Source organism: Grampus griseus (assembly GCF_964374135.1).
Source record: "Grampus griseus genome assembly, chromosome: 2".
Classification (NCBI taxonomy): Eukaryota; Metazoa; Chordata; class Mammalia; order Artiodactyla; family Delphinidae; genus Grampus; species Grampus griseus.
Window position 1 is genome coordinate 53,449,361 of NC_139018.1, and position 8,369 is coordinate 53,457,729.

General features: G+C 36.4%; 1 pseudogene across 1 annotated transcript; it reads right to left on the reverse strand.

Moving 5' to 3' along the window:
• Positions 1-335: 335 nt before the first annotated feature.
• On the reverse strand, positions 336-912 carry LOC309818191 (proteasome subunit beta type-6-like; annotated as a pseudogene). Its single transcript has one exon. The product of its transcript is annotated as a proteasome subunit beta type-6-like (transcript).
• Between the last annotated feature and the right edge of the window lie 7,457 nt (positions 913-8,369).

An 8,369-nucleotide genomic window follows, 5' to 3' on the forward strand; every position in this document is an offset into this window, starting at 1 on the left:
TTATATCTTAATCCTTTAAATATAATATTTCATCTTTTGGGAGACATTGAAATCCTTGAGGAATGAAGAATGCACATTCTGGCAGGAATGTTTCTTCTGCAGATGTATGTTCTTCCTGTACCACAGAGCACACAGAGAGGCTCAAGTACAACACTAGATATGAAAGAGCTTGTTTTAACCATGAACATGTTTCACGGGGCACAAAAGCTACTGATTACTTCATCAATTACTGAAGTCAAATCTGCTTCCTTCTTTCACATCCCCCACAGGCATTTTTTTTTTCTCACTGACAAACTGTTTATTGAATTTTGCCATCAGTATGGGGTGTCTCTTGTTGTATCTTAGAATCCTAGGATTCAGGGAGGTGGTAAAGTGGCAATGGTGAATTTGGGAATCTGGTATCCCAAAAGTACCTTCCGCTCTACCCCTGATTCTACAATGGCTGCCAGGCGGATCACCCCTCCGCTGGAGCCGTCCCGCTCCATGGCCAAAGCGAGAGCTGCCCCCCTTCTTGGGGGTCCCAGCCCGTAATGATGATTCCTGCCGTCAGGTCTTCTGGGTATCGGTAACTCATCTCCTTAAAGAGGCTGGCTGACGTGTGTACCAGCAGAGGCTCATTCAGCTCAATGCTGTGGAAACCAAGCGCTACTGCCTGGCTATCAGCTGCTGAGCCTGAGCGGCAGCAAAAATACGGTCATGAATAGGGGTCAGCTTGTCAGTCACTCGATTGGCGATGTATGACTCAGTGGTTGTTCTGGAGTCGACTCCTAGAACCACGCCCCAATCAAATTGCACGGCCATGAGAGTGGTCCCTGTTGAGACTTTCTGGTTTTCCCAGTTGCGGGTAATGGCCTCAGGCCCCTAGGCTGGTGCTGGCCGCGCTCCCCGAGCAGCTACTAAGGTGTCCGCCATCTTCTCGTCCCGTACGGCCACAAAGCAACTGTTGTAAAGCACCACAACTCTAGCACTTCCAAAATGTCTCCAAGGAAGAATTATAATACTGTATGTTAATATTCCAAATATTTAAAAATAATTTCTCTTCTTAAAATCATGTCTGACATTTATCTATGAGAAGGTGCCACCTGCTGTAATGAACTGATCATTAGAGAAGGAAGGAAAAGTGGACCAGCAGACCAAAGAATCCAAACTACAGTGTGTGTGTGTGTGTGTGTGTGTGTGTGTGTGTGTCTGTGTGTGTGTGTGTTCCACCTTAGAGAACTAGTTTCTTATCTCTCTGTTTCCTCACCATCACCACTATGGGGGGGGGGGGAGTGAAGGGGGGAGAAAGAAAAAGAGATAAGATTTGTCTTCAAACCTGTTCTGAAAGTAGCTTGGAAATAACTTCAGAGGCCCCAATACCACTGAAATATAAGCAGTACCAATTTGCCTATTTAGAATTGCTCTTTAAAATTTGAATCTACTTGAATGAGTACCCTAGATAGCCTGAGATAGAAACGTTTTCTTCCCTGTAGGACAAGGAATTTACTTTTCTTTCCCTTTTACAGTATAAATCAGTAGACTTGTATAAATATCAACAAATTGCTTTCCAAAAAGCTTAAATTATTTTACTTTTCAACAAGGAGTATGAGAGTTTACCTACCTCATTAAAACTTTAAATATTAATATTGTTTATTGCTAATTTGATAGTTTAAAAATTTGTTCATTTCTGTGTTAATCTGCATTTCTTTTACTGTCAGAATGACTACATTTTCATGAATTTATCAATCATATGTATTTCCTCTTTTGTGAATTATCTCCAGATATGCCATTTCCATTATTTGTGGGCTTTGACATCTTCTTCAGAGTACCCTCATAGACTATAGGTATTATCTGATTGCTTTATTTATTACCATAGTTAATAATTTTATTTTCAACTTGCAGTTTTAATTTTTTATATTCACACAAAATTTTTAATGTTTTAGGTCAAATCTATTAATCTTGCTTTTTATGCTATATTTTATCACTTTGATACACAGAATGTTATTCCTATCCAGAGATAAGGCAAATATTCACCTACATTTTTGTCTAGCTTTTTAATCTGTTCATTTTTTTCACAGTACTTTTGTACAATTGGAACTGAGTTTTGTGAATGCGAGAGAAATGAGTCTTTCTTGCTAATTTCTCAGTAATTTTATTGAATAAAACAAAATTTCACCAATTATGATATTTCCTAACTTGATTAAATATCAAATGAGAAAGCCCAAAAGAAAACCATGTGCACCCAGCATTCAAGTCAGAGATCATCAAGAGGAAGCCATCAGGCTGCCTCCTACAGCTTTTATTAGAAAGGCAATTCCACGATGCATTTACTGTACTCCAGGGTCTGACTTTCTGCCTGACGTAGTCCAAGTGCTGATTTGTCAACACATCAAAAATAGATTTTTCTCCTAGGAGTGATACATCTAAACCAAACTTACACAAGACTGATACACAAAGCCAGATGTCAATGAATTCATTTACAGCGAAAAGTGTAACTGCCACAATGACCACACACTCATGTCTCCAGGATCAGTGCTTTTATTTCAATAAGGCAGACAGCTCAGAATAACAATCGAAAATGGCTGGGTTGGTAATGCCTGGTGGCCCGGTGGCAGCACTTTCACTGACGGGGCCTGGGTTCAATACCTGGTCGGGGAACTAAGATCTCACAAGCCGGTGGCACAGCCAAAAAAAAAAAAAAAACTGCTTTATTTTTTGTTTTTTTTGTCATTAGTCAACTGATGCTTTACAATATACACAATTGTATGGCTTCTTTATGGTGATTTTATATGCACAGTTATGTGCTAATTTCACAATTCACCTCTTTGAGAGTAAGCTAATTTCCAAGTTCTTAGAAATATGATTTACTCTAACACCAAAATGCTGATAATAATGTTGTTTCTGCTTATCTTTTTCTATTTGTGTTAAATCTTCCTGTTTATTCTTATACTATAGTTCAACTGTCTTTTAACTACAGTATTGGTTAAATATGTTTTAATATATGGTAGGGAAATTTTATTTTTACTTCTCTGTTTCAAACTATTTGTAGCTATTTTTGCCTCTCTCTTATTTAAGAACAATTTTAGAAGCACCTTAGCTTTTGAATAAGAAAAAATGACATTTTGAGATTATTATTGAAATCAAGTTAAGTAAATAAATATTAGAAGAACAAAGATCTTTATACTCTCAGGGCTTCCATTCACAAGTATGATTTGTCTCTTCATTGATTCAATGCTTGTATATTAATAAAATCTTATCTCACTCAGGCTCTACCTAATGTCCTACTATTTTATATTTTATGGGGGGATTATCGACAGGGTACTTTTTCATTGTAACTTATTACTGCTGCTATCCAGAAAAGTTATTCTCAAAAATATTCATTAGAGATAGTCTTATAACCAGGCCATTCGTTGAAGTGTCTCATTATACTTTACTCATTTATGCCCACTAGATCCAGTTTCATCTGGATATTTTTATTCATGAGCAAAGATTTATGACCAGGTACCAGGCACAATGTGAAATTCTGAAGGCACAATGTGAAATTCTGAAGAAACAGAATAAGGAACTTGTTCTAGTGAATGGGAAAGAATAAAAAGAAAAATGAATAAAGAGAGATGACATTAAAAAGAGGAAGAATAAATATCTAGCCTAGAGATTCAGTATATTACTATGTGATGCTTTATAGATTTGCTTCAAATCATTGTGCTCATCTTCAATTATAGATTTGTGCTTGACCGTGTTTTTCCTTGCTAACAACTGCAATTGCTCTATCTCATTTGATTTATAGTGTTGCACTTTTAAATTTTCAATAGATATAATTTTATATATAATTTTATAATACATGTTATAATATTACATAATATATAATAACATAATTTATAAAGAATTATCATTATCAAAAAGACTTGACTCTAGGCATCACTGTTCAGATATCTTTGAATTTCAAACTATCTGTGAATATGGATAGATCCTACAAGAATCACAGATATCTAAGTGGAATATAGTAAAATAATAACCACCCTTTTTACCTTCGCAAGTTTTAAGCAATGATTGATCACCTTGGAGTGAGGATGTTGAAAATGTACTGTGTAAGGAAGTAGTACAAGCCCTGGGAAACCATGAGCTGTGAACTCAATGGACTTTATAGGTAGTAAAAGTAATAGTTTTCCACATCTAGGGCCTGAAGAATACTGCATTTAACTAAACAGAATTGGGACAGTTTTCATGCAGGAAATCTCTACTTTAAAGAGACTGTCTTAATCCATTTAATGCTATAACAAAATACCACAGACTGGGAGGCTTATAAACCACAAACATTTATTTCTCTCAGTTCTAGAAGCTGGAAGTCCAAAATTAGGGTGCCAGCATGGTCAGGTGAGGGCTCTCTTCCAAGTTGCAGACTTCTCATTATATCCTAATAAGTCGGAAGAGGCTAGGGATCACTCTGGAGCCTCTTTTATAAGGGCACTAATCTCATTTATGAGGGCTCTGTGCTCATGACCTAATCACTTCCCAAAGTCCATCACACTGACCATCAGATTAACATAGGAATCTGAGGGGGGACATAAATATTCAGACTATAGCAGATATATTGATCTTTTCCAAATAAGAAAAACTATCAATTTAATCAATATTAGCTTTTTTTAAATCCCTGAGCCCAGGAAATTTTCAGATTTCATTGTGCTTTTTGTCTGCAGTTTCTCCTTTTGTATAGTCATAAGGAAATATATTCATAAATTAGAAATTCATCCAGATAATTTATATTCAGCTTTCTATTTTCACATTTCTTTCTAGTCTGATGTGACTAGTATGGCAATTCATATTTGATGGGGTAATAGAGTAGTAGTATCTGCCCTTTTGTGCCCTCATTTTAGCTACAAATAGCAACTGTATGAAAATACAGGAAAAAAAATTCAGCTGGATGTGGAGAAGTATTGCTAAAATATCACAGAACTAGTGGAAAAGTTATATCTGCTGGCTTGGTGGGGATGTACTTTCTTTGCTATGTTTTTGGTGCTGCTGTGCTTCTAATTGAAAAGAAAATTGAATAATGTTACCAGGCCAGCTTTTGGATATATGGTCAATATATATTTTTAAATTTTCAGGCACAGAGAGGAATTCTATACATTTATTTGCAATTTTGCTTTTGAAGTTTCTAGGAATGTGAGTGTTTATACATAAGTTATATAACTAAATATAAATCCTGGGTGTATTATACACTATGTATTTTTTGTGGATCATGAATTATTTTCAAACAACATTTTTAGTTCTAAACTGAAATCACAACACACAATCAAATGATCTTTCAACCAAGTGTTTCATCATGAGCAATGTTACCCATACAAGCCTTTTATGCTATCAGCTATCTGTCACAGACTTAAGCAGCCCCCAAACCGGGAACTCCTTTTCTTTTTTTTTTTTAAGAATTGCCTATTTGCATTACTCCAGAAAAATCCACATGTTAAATCATCTACAAACAAACTAAGTAAAATAGTAGCAAGATGCAGTGTGATCTAGAGGAATAAATCTTAATCTGGAAATCAAAAGATGTAGGTTCTAATCACATTTTCACAGCTACTTGTGTGATACTAGGAAAATCAGTCCTTCTGGTATTCAAACATCCTCTACAAAATGGAGTGGTTAGATAAAGTAATCAATGCAAAAATACTCTGACATTCTCATACATCTATGTTCAATGGCTGTTGGATGTTGTACAGCAAAAATCATAGAGGTGAAGTGGTCATGGTGAAATTTACCATGATGAATAATCATATGTTTGGGCTTATATTAGGATTTGAGTTTGAATAAATAAAACTTTGAGACTTTTGAACAAAATTATTTTAGCTCTTCTTTCATTTTCTTTTCTAACTATGATTATGTGATCATATGAATTATGATTGGTTTACAAATAATAGTCAACATATTTTACTATGCCACTACATATGGAAACATAGCCTTTAAATAGATTTCTTCTAAGCAAGGTGAATGTGATCAAAGACTGAAGTTTGAACTCATATTGCCTCCTTGCATGTAGAAATTGCCTTCTGAGAAAGTAATTTGGCCCCTTTAGAGGCAAACTTTGGAATGTATAGTAAGATACAAGAAGATGTTTTATTATTACAAAGCCCTCGTTTCGCTGACTGGAACTCTGCCATAATACCTCCTGATTCAGAAAAGAATAAACAGTTTATAAACTGGGCTCTGCTGAAGTAATCATCTTCATTAGCACGATTTTCATCTGACCCTGTATTGACCCTGGAGTTCCAATTAACTTAAGTTTAAGCATAATTGTGAACATATGGTAAATGAAGAATACATGAACCTGAGTGAATTTACAAAGTCAGCTATACAAAAACAGACTCTTAGAGGTCAAACTAAACTAATATGTAAATACGTAATAACTTTCACCTCCAGAAACAGAGGTTATTCTCTCTCTGAAAATAATTGCTATCATTCTAGCTTCATAAGTATGCGTTGTTATTGCTTTGTAAGTCAACCTGATTTCAAATCTTGCTTTTCCTTCTATTTTATAATCCTTATTATAGTATTTTATGTCAATCTCTTCTCATTTAAAAATGTTCCTATTTTCTTAATGCAGACACAATTAACCTTGTCTAGAACAATCCTGTTTTTATATAAAATTTCAAGCTGGTGAAGGCATATATAAAAGGAAAACTTCTGAAAGCAGTAAATTGCTCAGTTTACATTCTCCAACATCAGCATGTCTAAATGTCCCTCTTTACCCAGTAAGTATCCTTCTGTGCTTGCTCTTTCCATAATGGTTTTGGCTTCTTTAAAATCCAAGCTGCTGACCACTCTTTCATAGGGTAGAATTCAAGTAAAAAATATAAAGAAATAAAGGCTTTGTAACGATTGCAATTCAATCCTAAATTATTTGAAGAGCTAAGGGCTGATCACTAATTTGGAAGTTAAATGAGGATACCCATACAAATGATTTTCATTTCTATCTTACGTTTTAATGTAAAAAGTATTTGCAGAAGTATTAAGTATATTTTAATTCCCTCCTTTACTATTTAAGAGCGATGCTTGGCCATGAATGATGTATATTTGATGACTAGCTCCTTTATTGTGAATAATTCAATGAAATTATTTTGTACTTCAAAGAAATAGTCAACTTCCTAATATTCTTTGTATTATCTGATGTATGTTTAGGGAAATCATCACAGTAGCTTACCACCAATTATAATATTACTGATACAAAAAATAAAGAGCACATAAGAATGATTACAGGGGGCTTCCCTGGTGGCGCAGTGGTTGAGAGTCCACCTGCCGATGCAGCGGACATGGGTTCGTGCCCCGGTCCGGGAAGATCCCACATGTCGCGGAGTGGCTGGGCCCGTGGGCCATGGCCGCTGAGCCTGCGCGTCCGGAGCCTGTGCTCCACAACGGGAGAGGCCACGACAGTGAGAGGCCCGCGTACCGCAAAAAAAAAAAAGAATGATTACAGGGCTTCCCTGGTGGCGCAGTGGTTAAGAATCTGCCTGCCAATGCAGGAGACACGGGTTCGAGCCCTGGTCCAGGAAGATCCCACATGCCGCGGAGCAACTAAGCCCGTGCTCCACGACTACTGAGCCTGCGCCCCTAGAGCCTGTGCTCCGCAACAAGAGAAGCCACTGCAATGAAAAGCCTGCGCACCGCAAGGAAGAGTAGCCCCCGCTCACTGCGACTAGAGAAAGCCCACGAGCAGCAACGAAGACCCAACACAGCCAAAAATAAATTAATTAATTAAATTTAAAAAAAAAGAATGATTACAGGAAAGCAACTGTGAGACATTTGAGGTTACTTCTGTTGGAATTAATTGAAAGCCAAAGAAAGTACTTGGTTTCGATCAAGCAAACAGAATCTTCTTAACTCAAAGCCCCAACCTCATTTAATTTTTTTTGAATTTTATTTTTTTTTTATACAGCATGTTCTTATTAGTTATCCATTTTATACATATTAGTGTATACATGTCAATCCCAATCTCCCAATTCATCCCACCACCACCCCCCTCCACCACTTTCCCCACTTGGTGTCCATATGTTTGTTCTCTACACCTCTGTCTCTATTTTTGCCCTGCAAACAAGTTCATCTGTACCATTTTTCTAGGTTCCACATATAATTTTGATTCTCTCCCAGATCTGAAGCCCAAACACTATCCAAATCTTCAATTTTCTTGCAAAGCACCTGACAACAAAGCAAGACAAGGTATAGAACATGATAAAACTGGAAAGCACATGCATTTTTGAGATAGAGAAAGAGAATGCAGGAATGATCACACACCTAGCATTGTGCTTGGGACAGAGTGGATGGCAGATTGCTGACTAAACTTATGACTAACATTGATACAATGACAATGCAAGAATGACTTATCCACCTGTCTAACAAGA